The following is a 14,245-nucleotide window of genomic DNA, read 5'->3' as shown; positions in this document are numbered from 1 at the left end:
AAAATAAAGAAAGATAAGAGGGAAAAAGAAAACCATTACACCTACATCTGCTCTTTCCATATGCAAAGCAGTTTATGGTATGCCTCTATGATAATACTGATATATTTGATATGCTCAGACCTCAATTCTTTTGAGCACCTTTGTTCAAGATACTTGGCAATCTACAGCGAAGAAAAGGAGACCAAAATAACCTCCAAGTACAAACCATTGATACGGAAATAACAAAAGGAGGTTAAATTATGTTGAAAGAAAGGGGTACCTTTGGAATTCGGAGGGGGTTCTTGGCAGCATATTCACACAATTTAACAAGAGAAAATTACTTGGACACCCCCTAGACTATTGCTCGTTTTCTTACTATCCCCAATTTTTCAAACAATTACTTGGACAGATCTTCTTCTTCTTCTTCCTGCATCCAAAAAAAAAAAGCGCAGCCATGGCTGCTGTTTCAAAAACCAATAGGGCATCGTCGAAGATTAAGCCTGAAATGGAGCCAACACCGCCTGTACTCCCGCATCCGTCTCTGGAGCCGATTCAACATTCTAAAGTACCATATGCAAATTCTTTTTTTTTTTGAGGCATGGTGAAAAGAATTTTAGCAGCAGTCATGAAATCCAGTTTCTGTAATTGATGATACACCTCATCATCCCTTATTGCAGCATCTTCTTATCGTTTTCATTGTTGTTTCTTTCGAAGACAATGGAGTTGTTGGAGCAGAGAGGCCTGGGATGGATGAGGCGTGCTACCCCTAAAAATTGGACCCAAAGGTCTCCTCCCACGCAAAATGTTCTACCCATCTTATATCAACATTTCGGAGCTGCACATGACACAGGTTCACTCCTCAAATTCAAGGAACGAAGAAACCAAGGCTTAAAACCAACGCTCTGGTTAATATCTTTCATCAATTATGCCAATCATGTGCAGCAGAAATTTGAGGAATAAGACACCAAATAATGGTTTATCTATGACTTTGAAATTCAAGGAACACAAAACTCGTGATGAATGTGGAGAGAAAAAAAGGCAATATTGAGACCTAACCACAGTATAAGGATTTAACAAAGAAGAAAAAAAAATCGATTAACGGTTTTGGGTTATTTTGATTTGAAATTTGTTTAAGAAAAGAGGATTTTTTTTCTGAAATCGATTAGGGTGTCAAGTAATTTTTTGAACTGTCATGTTGCTGATTTGCACATGCAATGCAGTACAGGGTAGGGGCGGTGCGGTAAATTTGTCAATTTCACTGTTTTCTATTGAATATGTGATAAGGGTAAAATGGACTTTTTCATTCAACCACTAACAGCAAACTAACACCGTCAGATTTCAGGTGATGTCAAGTAATTGTTTGAAAAGTTGGGGATAGTAAGAAAACAGGCAATAGTCTAGGCGGTGTCCAAGTAATTTTCTCATTTAACAATTTTCTGTTTTAGGGCGGTGGGGTAAATCTGTCAATTTCACTGTTTTCTATTGAATATGTGATAAGGGTAAAATAGACTTTTTCATTCAACCACTAACAGCAAACTAACACCGTCAGATTTCAGGGGGTGTCAAGTAATTGTTTGAAAAGTTGGGGATAGTAAGAAAACAGGCAATAGTCTAGGGGGTGTCCAAGTAATTTTCTCATTCAACAATTTTCCGTTCATACACCCTTCTAAAAAATTACACAGCAAGACATCATTATCCTAGATGTTAAAAAGATAAGTAAGGCTACTCTGTTTTTATAAACACCATGTAACAAGAAGATAAATGAGTCTATCTCAAACAAGGATACAAGAGCTCAGAAGGAACCTTCCTCAGCCACTTACCTGCAGTTGTTTCAACCTTGCCTTAGCAACCTCCTAAGTTGGATTAATCATCCTACATCAAAGGAAAAGGAAAGTAAAAATATCAGAGGAAACAGAGATTCCTTTTTCTTTTGTAAAAGGATGTCAGAATCACTTGTATGTCTTGTATTAATTCAGATTCTTGGTCCATTTGGCCAAGCAAACACGAAGTCCTACTGAAGGTTCAACCCAGTTACTTGATTCACAATATGATCTACCTGGCTTCAACCTCTGAAATTTTCACAACCAATAACTGCTCCCTTTAAGAGTTCAGACGCAGCTGTTTCAACCTATCAATTGAGAAAATATAGAACAATTTGCACTTAACTTGCCCTCAAATGAGACATACATAAAAAGAACTATAAAACAGAATTAATATTAGAAAGAAAGAATTGAACAGTTCCATCATGCTTCAGAGCTTATAGAGAGCATTGGAAAATAAACTTTTACATAGAGCAGCTATTGAGACCTAATATAATAGGCAAACATAAGGCATATAGGCTGATAACAGCAGTTTTCTGATAGGCTGAGTAAACCAGTGATCGCTGTTGCTTTAAAGTACTAGTGAGTTTATTAAAGAAGAGGATACAGGCTGATAACAGCAGTTTTCTGATAGGAATAACGATGAAAACTCGGATCATAATAATAATAAAAAAAAAACCCCATCCATGCCTTGGGAGTCAACCGAATCATTAGTGGAAGTTGGGAAACCCAAGAATGATGCACCTGATGCAGCCGTCTACACCCCTGGTTTCTCTAAAATGTCACATATTGTCAAGGAATCTCTTACCCATGACCTCCAGCCTAAAACATGTTAGAATCACCCTAGCTTACCACATGAATAGAATTAAGCTTCGTCATTATTCTAGCTAAATAGATGTTAATCATTGTTATACGGACACAGCTCCAACCTAATTTTGGTCACATTTGCCTTGGAAAAGAGTAATGGCTCTAGAGAAATCTCATCTTTTTTCAACCCTTTGTACAACTTAAAAAATGATATTTCAAAAATCTGATCCTTCCTATATTGCTTCTGAAGAACAAAGAAAGAGAGAGAGAAGAGAAAATAGAGTTGATTTGAAAGGGAGCAAACAAAAAATGGACAATGGAAAATATTTATATAGAGGAGGTGACATCAGAGATACATGCCAACTGTAGTTTCGTACGACTCGTGTATGTAAAATCACCATGCACAATTTTACATACATCCTGCCAGGTCAACTAAGGATTTTAATCTCGAATTTGTTCTAAAAAACCTGTCAAGTTTCACACATATAATGAAATGCTTGAAGATTAGATTACGATCTTCGCTTAAAAATAGCGCAAATTAGAATGCACACTGCAAGGAAATGACTAAAAAATAAAGAAGAGAGAAGTGGAAGAAGGAAGAAATTCAATTGTTGAGGCGATCAAAAAACCTGGTTGTGCCACCCACCAAAGGGGGGAACAAAACTGCAAACCCAATTGGAAGTAGTGCCAATACCTGTAAATCCAAAGCAAAAGTTCTCAATTAGAACGTTTTCCATGTGGGTTAACAAGAGAATTGAGAATGATTTCCATATCGCTTCTAATAATACTCTGTTTTTCAAGTAAAACAGGTGAACTTACAGGGACATAGGAGTCTCTGGCACTTCTCTTGGGATTAGTAGAATAGTAGCAGAGAAAACAATGTAGACAAGGACGAAGGTGCCAATAATTTGAGCAGCCAAACCCACACCTTCTCTGTAGCCATTGGCGATCTTGTTCACCCCACCACCATTCTGCACATAGTATGACTTTTGTAAGGCCTACACCACACATTGCACCCAAGCATTCTGCCACGATGTACATCACAGCACAGATTAGTGACACTTAACGGGCTAAGAAAAGCACAAAAGTCGCTGCATGGTCAATATGCCCTCCGGTAAACACAAACACACACAACTGTTTATAATCAAATTGCAAACAACAGAAAACAGGGAAAGAAGCAAAAAAATGGATTACCCACCAGAGATGGCATTGTAGTAAACAAGGATGAAGATCATGAAACAAAACCGGATATCATAGTTATGTCCTGGATTATAAGAGAAAATTTGAGCAGCAGTTATGAGGTGACAAGCGTTGAGAAGGAAATAAAAAGAATACCAAAAAATTAGAAACAAATAAGAAAATAGGGATAAGTTCGAGTTACAGTGAAGCAGTCATGAATGGAATGAAAATGGCGGTCACTAGAGATGCAGGTCCAAGTGAAGTAAAGAACCTCAACGAGAAAATCTCAGTGTTTCGACGACGACAATGATGGCTTCTCCAGCTGAAATTTTTTTTGCAGTGCAGGGCTGCAGGTTTGAGCTTTGATTGGTTAACAAGGTGAAGTGTACCAGGTGAAGCCGGACCTTTAGGGTTGGGCTCGGGCCTGTTAAAAATTCAACAAAAAAACATCAGAAAACAACCTAAATGAGTAACCAACAAAGAGAAAAGAGGAAAAAGGAAGAAATTCAATTGAGATGGCGATCAAAAAACCCGGTTGTCCCAATAAGTAGCGACGAAGTAATTTCCCTCGGGACTGAAATAAGAACTTTGAACTCTGCGCCATAGGAAAGAACAGAGATTATTAAATTGCAAGCAATTAAACATAGAAGAAACCACCGTGATGGCTGCTATATTTGTGAAACCCAGTCAAATTTCATAATAAATTTGAACTTTTGGAATCTGTGTGATTTCAAGTTCTGGTTCAACTTTGCCCATACTAGCCTCTAATTTGTGGGCCGTCTTGATTAAGAAATTCAGACCTATCTGTAAAGGCATTCCGATCAACCAACTACCGTGGCCTTAAATGAGTCTGAGGTGTCTAGCGGAAGACAACACATAAGCTTGGCATGCTGGGTTGATGGCCTGTGAAGCCTCTCTCTGTCTTAGGCCAAATCCCAGGTAAGAATCCCATTTTATATGTATATATGTTATATTTTTAATTAATTAGTGTATTAGGGGCAGAATAGTAATTTTTACCTTATGGGACCCCGCACCAGAGCTACCTGTGTCTGGTCTGCTGGTTGGACAGGCTGCAGGACCTCCCCCTTAATTAAACTCAATGTAAGTATAATTTAAAATATATTTATATAACATTTTGTACGACCAAATAGGGTTAGAAGGGTATTTTAGTAAAATTGACCCCGTGGGACCCAGTTCCCCAGTGGGGAATGTGGTTCCGGACAGTTACCCGTATCCGGATCATCCCTGATGTCGCATGACGTCGATCTGTAGCTGGAATAAGGTAATAAATACAAAAGAATCAATTTTAGAAATAATTTATAACCAAATGACCATTCTGCCCCTTAGTGGTTAAGTATCCTATATATATATATATATAACTTCTCTTATACTATTTACAAAACACATTACAAGTTAGTGAAGCTGAAAAATTCGTTCCAGCTTGGAGAAGGAAGAAAGAAAAGGGAAAAGAGAAGAGAAGAAGAGAGAACAAAGGCTGCTCTTGAAGGCTTACCTCCCACAACCGAACCTGAACTTGAATCTCCATTAGAAGTGCTTCCAGCACCTGTTCTGCCTCTAATTTTTGGTAAGCCCCGAGAACCCTTGCTGTATCCTTCTTCTTCTCCTCTAAGTTTAGTTTATGTTTAGTCTAAATACCCCTTAAGATGGCTGAACTCCATTAAGGCTTCAAAGTTAAGCTTGAATAATTAGATTTTGTTGTGAGATTGGGCTGTTCTAACTAATTACAGCCCAATCAGACCTGAAATTGAGTGTTAAACTCTAATCAAACCTTCAATGTTGAAGCTATTACTTGTATAGTAAACCCTAACCTAGCTAATTTAGGTTTAATTGAAGAAATTCCTAAATTAACTAACTATTTATGAAATTAAACACCTAAAATAGATTGACCCACCTTGAATTAATGTTAAAACTCCTAATTTGGGCCATACATGCAAAGATCTGGCCAATTGAAGCAAAACCCCCAAATTCGGACACTAACCCGGATGCTGTTGCAGGCCCAGGGGCGGTTGACCGGCTCCCTGGAAGTTTCCATCCAGCTCTCCTATTTTTGTGCCCTTATGACCTATACCCCTTAGGACTTGACCTTGGACCATCCCGAACCTATTGCATGGTGTTTGGTATGTTGTTTAGAAATTTTCTACTCTTTTTCTAGTCGGTTTGTTGGATTGTTGGTGGGTAAGCGACCTAGGATTCCTTCTATAACTAATCTATAATATTCTTGTCTCATATTTAGGGTTGTCTTGATCATTTTCTTGCACTTATTGGAGTTTATTCACCTAGGCTAGCTACAATTACAGACGAGGATTCGACCTTAATTTCTGTGTGTTTATCACATTAATTTCAATTTTATCTTTGAATGCCAGCTCAGCATCATTACCTCTATACACAAGCGTGTAGTTTTCTAGCTTTTATTTAATGCATTAGGCTGCATGTAAAATAGGTTGCACAAAGACATCTGCGTGGCATTTGCATTGATTATTTATATGATGTGAATTTATGATGATGGAATTCGTAAATTATAACTCGGATCAGTCTTGCCTCATCGTGTTTAGACTAGCTTGAGCGGTTGATATTCATTACCCGATCTGCGCCCCTTACCAACAGGGGAAAGGTGTTGGACAACCCGTGGCGAGACCGATGTGTTAGTTCCGGGATGCCATCTTCATCCCATATTAGCGGGTCCCTAATTCCGCTGTGGGAATAAACAGGCGGGGTTGGTCATTTGGGGGTCTGTCGGGTCCGATGTGTTAGTTCCGGAACGCGGGTCCTCACCGTGGTAGAATGGTTTCGCTCGGGTGACCGAAGGGTTAGTTCCGGGACCGAGGTTAGCATCTACCACTAGTAGTAGTACTTATACCCCATGAGACTTAGTATCTCTTTAGAACATGTTAGTTTAGCACACGTGCATCGGATTTATTGTGTTTGTATGCTTGTACCCCCCCGCCGGCTCGGTTGAGAGCTCACCCGGATATCCTTATTTTTCAGGTGATTTAGTTACTTAATGTTGGATTTGCGGCGTTGGAGTTTGAAGTGCACGATACTTTGCACGCGTGATAATTGGGCAACCTCCTGATCTTGGCTTGATAGTCCAGGCTACCTCCCCACTCTTTCATGCTTTATAAATGCTTTATATAGTTATAGAATAGTTTCTTGTATACTTTTACTCTGTGCTACCTTTGAGAACTGTATAGTTGTATCACAAGCCTTATCATTTATATAAATGAAATATCATTTAGACTTCTCTTACTAATGATGTTATCTCTATTAATTAAATTATTTCCATGCCTCCGATTCATCGTATCGTGAGCAATGATTGTGAATAAGTGCTGTACTTGTGATCCTTGGGGATTGGTTGGATGCCAGAGAGCATCCCGCCATACTTGGCCCTTAACAATCGGGCCGGGGTGTGACAATATTAAGGGAGGGATTGGCAGTAGAAGAAGATGCGCAGGAGAGGCCTGTTTTCCTGAATCCATTTCTTTTACCTTCGGTTCGGATGTTTTCGAAATTGAGCGGAACTTCTTTCTTCTTCTGTAGTTAGGTTAACCTGGTCTCGGAAACAAAGGGAGGGCTTTTGTTGGTGGATGAGAAGAACCACCTCCTCACCTTCGAAGGAGGAGTTGAAGTGACATTGATGATGGTAGCAGAAAAAGCGTTTGGTCTTCTGCAATTCGGAGGGGAGAGCAGGTTGCGGCGAGTATAGAGGGAACAGAATCTTAACAGAGTTTGCAATACGGAGGGCAGAGCAGGTTGCGGCGAATATGCATAGCACTTACTCCTTTAGCAATTTCCAATAAGCAGTCTTCAATGAAGGTCTGGAGTGAAATGTTCAAGTTCGACTCTTGCTGTCCTACCAATTCAACTTTTGCCTGAAGAGACTTCCTCAAATGCCTACTTAGATCACTGATAATCCCAATTTCAGAGACTACAGCTCGTGTTCTGAGTTGTCGAGCCAAAGCCTTAGCAATCTGAACAATATCAGATTTAATTTGCGGATCATGTGCAACATTTTTGTGATCTAGATGTCGAATGACAGCAGCTAGAATCAACTGCTCATTTCCTGTGTGTAAGCAATGCAGAGAAAACCAAAATTGGAGTAAAAATAAACAAATATTACAAGATTCAGATAAGGAAGAAATATTTAAAGGGGGAATAAGTCAGGTATAGAGATGTATTGTGAAACCCCGTCAAATTTCATAATAAATTTGAACTTTTGGAATCTGTGTGATTTCAAGTTCGGTTCAACTTTGCCCATACTAGCCTCTAATTTGTGGGCCGTCTTGATTAAGAAATTCAGACCTATCCAGAAAGGCATTCCGATCGACCCAACTACGTGGCCTTAAATGAGTCCGAGGTGTCAGCGGAAGACAACACATAAGCGTGGCATCTTTGGATTGATGGCCTGCGCGAAGCCTCTCTCTGTCTTAAGCCGAATCTCAGGTAAGAATCCCATTTTATATGTATATATGTTGTATTTTTAATTAATTAGTGTATTAGGGGCAGAATAGTAATTTTTACCTTGTGGGACCCCGCACCAGAGCTACCTGTGTCTGGTCTGCTGGCTGGACAGGCTGCAGGACCTCCCCCTTAATTAAACTCAATACAAGTATAATTTAAAATATATTTATATAACGTTTTGTACGACCAAATAGGGTTAGAAGGGTATTTTAGTAAAATTGCCTCTGTGGGACCCAGTTCCCCAGTGGGGAATGTAATTCCGGACAGTTACCCGTATCCGGATCATCACTGATGTTGCATGACATCATTCTGTAGCTGGAATAAGGTAATAAATACAAAAGAATCAATTTTAGAAATAATTTATGATCAAATGATCATTCTGCCCCTTAGTGCTTAAGTTTCTATAAATATAACCCTCTTTATACTATTCATTATTCACCAACAAAGAGAAGAGGAACCAGAATTGTTCCAGCTTGGAGAAGGAAGAAAGAAAAGGGAAAAGAGAAGAGAAGAAGAGGGATTAGAGGCTGTTCTTGAAGGCTTATCTCTTGCACCTAATTTCGGGCTTAAAGCTTCCATTAGAAGGCTGCAATTACAGTTTTAGGTAAGCCTTGGTGAATCCCTTGCTGTAATTACCTTCTTTTCCTCTAAATTTCTTCTAAAACTGCTCTAAATCTCCCCTAAGTTCATCCTAGTATAGCCTAGGTACTGTCCAAGTAAATACCTGCCATTAAAGCTCTAATTTGAGCTTGACTTTTATAGATTTTACTATTTATAATGTTGTCCTGCTGCCATCTAGGTTCAGTTATGCCTGAATCTCCATGGCAGTACCTCTAATAAACCCAATTTCTGCTCCCAATAACTAGTCCATGAACCCTAGCTAAGAAATGCAGGTTTAATTGAAGAAATTTCTAAATTAACTAACTAAGTATGAAATTGGAACCCAAAATAGATTGACCCACCTTGAATTAATGTTAAAACTCCTTATTTGGGCCATACATGCAAAGATCGGCCAATTGAAGCAAAACCCCCAAATTCGGACACGGACCGGATCTTGTTGCAGGCCAGGGGCGGTTGACCGCTCCCTGAAGTCTGCATCCGGCTCTCCTATTTTTGTGCCCTTATGACCTATACCCCTTGGGACTTGACCTTGGACCATCCCAGAACCTATTGCATGGTGTTTGGTATGTTGTTTAGGGCTGTTTCTACTGTTTTCTAGTCGGTTTGTTGGATTGTTGGTGGGTAACTGACCTAGGATTCCTTTTATAACTAATTTACAATATTCTTGTCTCATATTTAGGACTGTCTTGGTCTGTTCTTGCCTGCCTATTGGAGTTTATTCACCTAGGCTAGCTACAATTACAAGTAAGGGGATTCGACCTTAATTTCCTATGTGTTTATCACATTAATTTCAACTTTATGCTGAATGTCATGCTCATGCATCATTACCTCTATACCTGGAGCATGTAGTTTTTTAGCTTTTATTTAATGCATTAGACTGCATGTAAAATAGGTTGCACAAAGACATACTGCATTGCATTTGCATTGATTATTTATATGATGCGAATTTATGATGATGGAATTCGGTAAATTATAACTCAGATCATGCTTGCCTCATCATGTTTAGACTGCACTGGGCTAGGTTGATATTCATTACCCAGTACTGCGCCCCTTACCAACAGGGGGAAAGGTGTTGGACAACCCGTGGCAGAGACCGATGTGTTAGTTCCGGGATGCCATCTTCTGTCCCATGTTAGCGGGTCCCTAATTCCGCTGTGGGAATAAACAGGCAGGGTTGGTCATTTGGGGGTCTGTCGGGGTCCGATGTGTTAGTTCCGGAACTGGCGGGTCCTCACCGTGGTAGAATGGTTTCGCTCGGGTGACCGAAGGGTTAGTTCCGGGACCGAGGTTAGCATCTACCACTAGTAGTAGTACTTATACCCCATGAGACTTAGTATCGGTCTTAGGAACATGTTAGTTTAAGACATGCATCGTGGATTTATTGTGTTTGTATGCTTGTACCCCCTTACCTGGGCTCGATTGAGCTCACCTGTGTATATCCTTATTTTTCGGTGATTTAGTTACTTAATGTTGGATTTGCGGCGCTGGAGTTTGAAGTGCACGATACTTCGTGGGCACGTGATGATTGGGCAACCTCCTGATCTTGGCCTGATAGTCCAGGCTACCTCCCCACTCTTTTATGCTTTATAAATGCTTCATATAGTTATAGAATAGTTTTTGAAAACTTTTACTCTGTAGTACCTTTGAGAACTATATAGTTGTATCACAAGCCTTATCATTTATATAAATGAAATATCATTTAGACTTCTCGTACTAATGATGTTATCTCTATTAATTAAATTGTTTCCGCTGCCTCTGATTACTGTATCTGTGAGCAATGATTGTGAATAGGGTACTACACTTGTGATCCTTGGGGATGGGTTGGATGTCAGAGACATCCCGCCACACTTGGCCCTTAATAACCGGGCCGGGGTGTGACATGTATAAACATGAAATGTGAGAATTTCAAATAAGAATAAAGATGTTGTTAAACCTAAAAATCAATGGTTAGGAATTAGAATATAAGACTCATAAGGAACAAGACAAAATAGAACCAGGAAGCCAAATGCTCAACCCTACTGTATGATCACCGGGCAACAATAAAGAAAAAATAAATAAATAAATGTGGCAGATACATAAGAAATGAACAGTAGGTAGATAATTATATATTTGGGCCACATTATTTGTAAGTAATTATAACTAATGAATAAAAGAGATGGTACAGAAGTTTAGATAGGATTGTTAAAACTGTATCACATGAGCTTCTAAAACGATAACTCAAATAAATGGAATGCCTAGGTGTGGCCAAAAGAAAAAGTTGTGGCAGTGATGAGGTTCAAAAAATATCTACAAAGTGGTTAATGACTCAAAGAAAAATTTTCCATAGCAATTAAAGAGATGATTCAAAGTTACTTTATGTCTACATAGCTTGTCTCACTTCAAATAAAACAAAATTTATTTATGAAAAAAAAAAAAAAAGGAATGCATGAGAGAGAGAGAGAAATAAAACATGAAATTGAAGGTTGATCTTGTCAATAAGCAGCTTCCAGCAGATCGTGAAGAATTCATATCAAAAGCCTAGTTACAAATCATCTGTAAAACTCCTACACCATCCAACTGGCAAAAAAACATCAATATCACACATAAAGTATAATGAAAAAGAAGTTTTAGCGACAGGGAGAATAGAAAAGGCACCAAAATACCTGCAGTGTCCATAAAGTAGCACATATCAGACAGAACACAGCCATAGCTAACCCCTGCCGAGGAGCCCAGTGCTTCCCATTATCAAAGTAAGCGAACATTGGATCTAAAACCTGGTAAATTGTCGTAATCTCCTTGGCCAATTCTACTATTTTCTGAACACAAATTTGAGCACATATTTATGGATTTTCAATCTCTTCTCTATTGTGCAAGTAAACAAATTTATTAACCACAGTCCACTACATTGTTTTTTTTTATGTTTGGAGGAATGGAAAGAAAAAAGTTCCATCAGAAAAATGCATAAAGAATCAATAATATGATACTGAAGGACCTCATTTTTGGAGTTAAACATGTGGGGTTGCTCATTATTACCGAGTCAATAGAGTGCAATCTTTTTTTTCTCGTCTTGGCTTAAAGTACCTCAGGCTGAGATCACTACCAACACCAACACCACCCCTTGCTTTACATCTAACTACTTCATCAACCCAATTGTGATCAGGCTCCCCCCTTTCACCATCATCTACAAGATTTATATCTGGTTCGTAGTTATCCAATGTGGCATGCACAATCTGCGCAAAGTATAAATCCTTAAATCAAAAGAAATTCATGATTGAGGAACCCAATTAAACTTAAAACAGCAAAATTTTGAGATGTTCAAACAGAAGCTTAAATTGGAAGTATATTCACAACTAGAGAGACTTGATTATCAAACTCGCATATATACATGAATGCGCATGCTTTAATCATAACTTGCTACGGGTTTACAAACTGTTGATCCTATGTAACTACTATTACATGTGTCAGCGTCAGATGCAGATAATGTTAGATGGATACATATCAAACTCAATGATCTCCTAGAACTAAATGCAGTCGGCAGACACACCCATACTATGTCAAACGTGCATCAATATGAGTAAACATGTCAAAACTCTAACAAGAGGGTGAAGTCTTGGAATGCCAGCCCTAGAAACAAGATATGAGCTACACCTAAAGCTATTTCAGAAGAAACTACTCTTGTTGTGGAAAGTATCCACCACAGCCCCTTATCATTCCTCTATTAAAACATTTCCACATTGTTGCTTCTAACTTTAACCTGTTTTCATTGTGCAGCTACTAGCTCCAAAACTCAATTTCTTCGTATTGTGCCAGGAAACAAGTAATAAAACATTAAAACATTTCCACATTGTTGCTTCTAACTTTAACCCGTTTTCATTGTGCAGCTACTAGCACCAAAACTCAATTTCTTCGTATTGTGCCAGGAAACAAGTAATAAAACATTAAAACATTAAAACATTTCCACATTGTTGCTTCTAACTTTAACCTGTTTTCATTGTGCAGCTACTAGCTCCAAAACTCAATTTCTTCGTATTGTGCCAGGAAACAAGTAATAAAACACTGGGTCCAATTGCCAACACATACTAAAGCATTACAAAACCACTCACCTCATCAAAACCATCAAGAACATGTGAAAAATCTTCCATAAACCACACCTGAAATGTGAAAAATCATTCTGACTCAAAGAATGGAAGAAAAAGAAAAATAAATATGTGCATCTATAAGTGCAAAATGCATATCAAGCTTGTTAGAGAGTATAGATGAAGAAAACCAGAACCAAGAATGGAGGAAGAACAGAGAAAGAGAAGAAGATGAGGAAGAGGAGAGAACTGTTAAACTTATCAGTCTCCCTCATAATGCTTATATTTATAATCTTAAATTGCAATAGAAAGGGGAACTCCTAATCAGATTAGGAATTCCTAATCATGATAGGATTCCAAGTTACAGTAGGAAAAGAACTAGAACTACCAATTCAAACTGAAACAAAGACTAACAACTCACAGTAGAATTAGGACTTGACATAATTAGAAACTAGGACTCAACTAGGACTCGGAAAATAGAAGATACACATATCAACCAAATCACTGTTCACGTGAACAGTGTCACATGAACAGTACTTCAACACTCCCCCTCAAGCTGGATTATACAAATAAGTAAAGAAAGAAGGTCCAGCTTGAACTAAAAGGAAAAAAAAGAACTCCATAATAATACAAACACTCCCCCTCAAGGTGGCGCATACAAGGTATTAATGCCCAACTTGAACAAAATGAGAAGAAACTAAGTTGCAGCAGAATCCAGCTTGACAGATGAATGTAGCTCCCAAATAAACCTTCAAGAACTTGAAATAATTGATCTTCAAAACCTGGACAGACATAATCAGCAAACCGGGACTAGAATTTCTTCCAAAAAAAGACAGCCTTTAACGATCTTCAATAGCTAACCAGTGATGAATCTCAGATTGTCATAATGACATAAAATCTTGAAGTTAAATAACTAGAGCAGAGGGTAGCGGAAACAAGCTGAATTAGGCAGCGGAAAAACACTGTATCAACCCAACTGAAAGTCCTCAAATAGGCAACAACCAAATATCTTCAATACTCTTCAATACTTCAATCTCCCCCTTACGGCAAACTCAACCCAATAACGAAGGATACCCAATGGCAATGGTGGAGAAAACTAATCTTCTATGTTTTGCACCAATGTTCCTGCAAGTTTTGCGTTCTGCAATGTCTGCAGGTGTATTGTACATAATCCCCCCCTCACATGTAGTAGTACACGTAGACAAATAACGGAGATTATGTCAGAGATAGTGCAAAAGTATAAACTTCCAGAATTCTCCAGAGGTGCTATGGGTGTGAAAAAAGGAAGGAATGGCAAAATTGTAA

The 14,245-nt window shown here is 38.6% G+C and overlaps 1 long non-coding RNA gene across 1 annotated transcript; it reads right to left on the bottom strand.

Moving 5' to 3' along the window:
* Positions 1-7,711: 7,711 nt before the first annotated feature.
* Positions 7,712-11,934, bottom strand: LOC122645531. The gene is made up of 3 exons (XR_006330469.1): positions 11,898-11,934; positions 11,528-11,726; positions 7,712-7,866 (listed from the first exon to the last, which is right to left on the bottom strand). It is a non-coding gene; the product is annotated as an uncharacterized LOC122645531 (long non-coding RNA).
* Positions 11,935-14,245: the final 2,311 nt, after the last annotated feature.

The sequence above is a fragment of the Telopea speciosissima genome, chromosome 1 (genome assembly GCF_018873765.1).
Source record: "Telopea speciosissima isolate NSW1024214 ecotype Mountain lineage chromosome 1, Tspe_v1, whole genome shotgun sequence".
Taxonomy (NCBI): Eukaryota; Viridiplantae; Streptophyta; class Magnoliopsida; order Proteales; family Proteaceae; genus Telopea; species Telopea speciosissima.
Note: the sequence above shows the minus strand (reverse complement) of the source record. Positions and strands in the feature narration are given on the sequence as shown.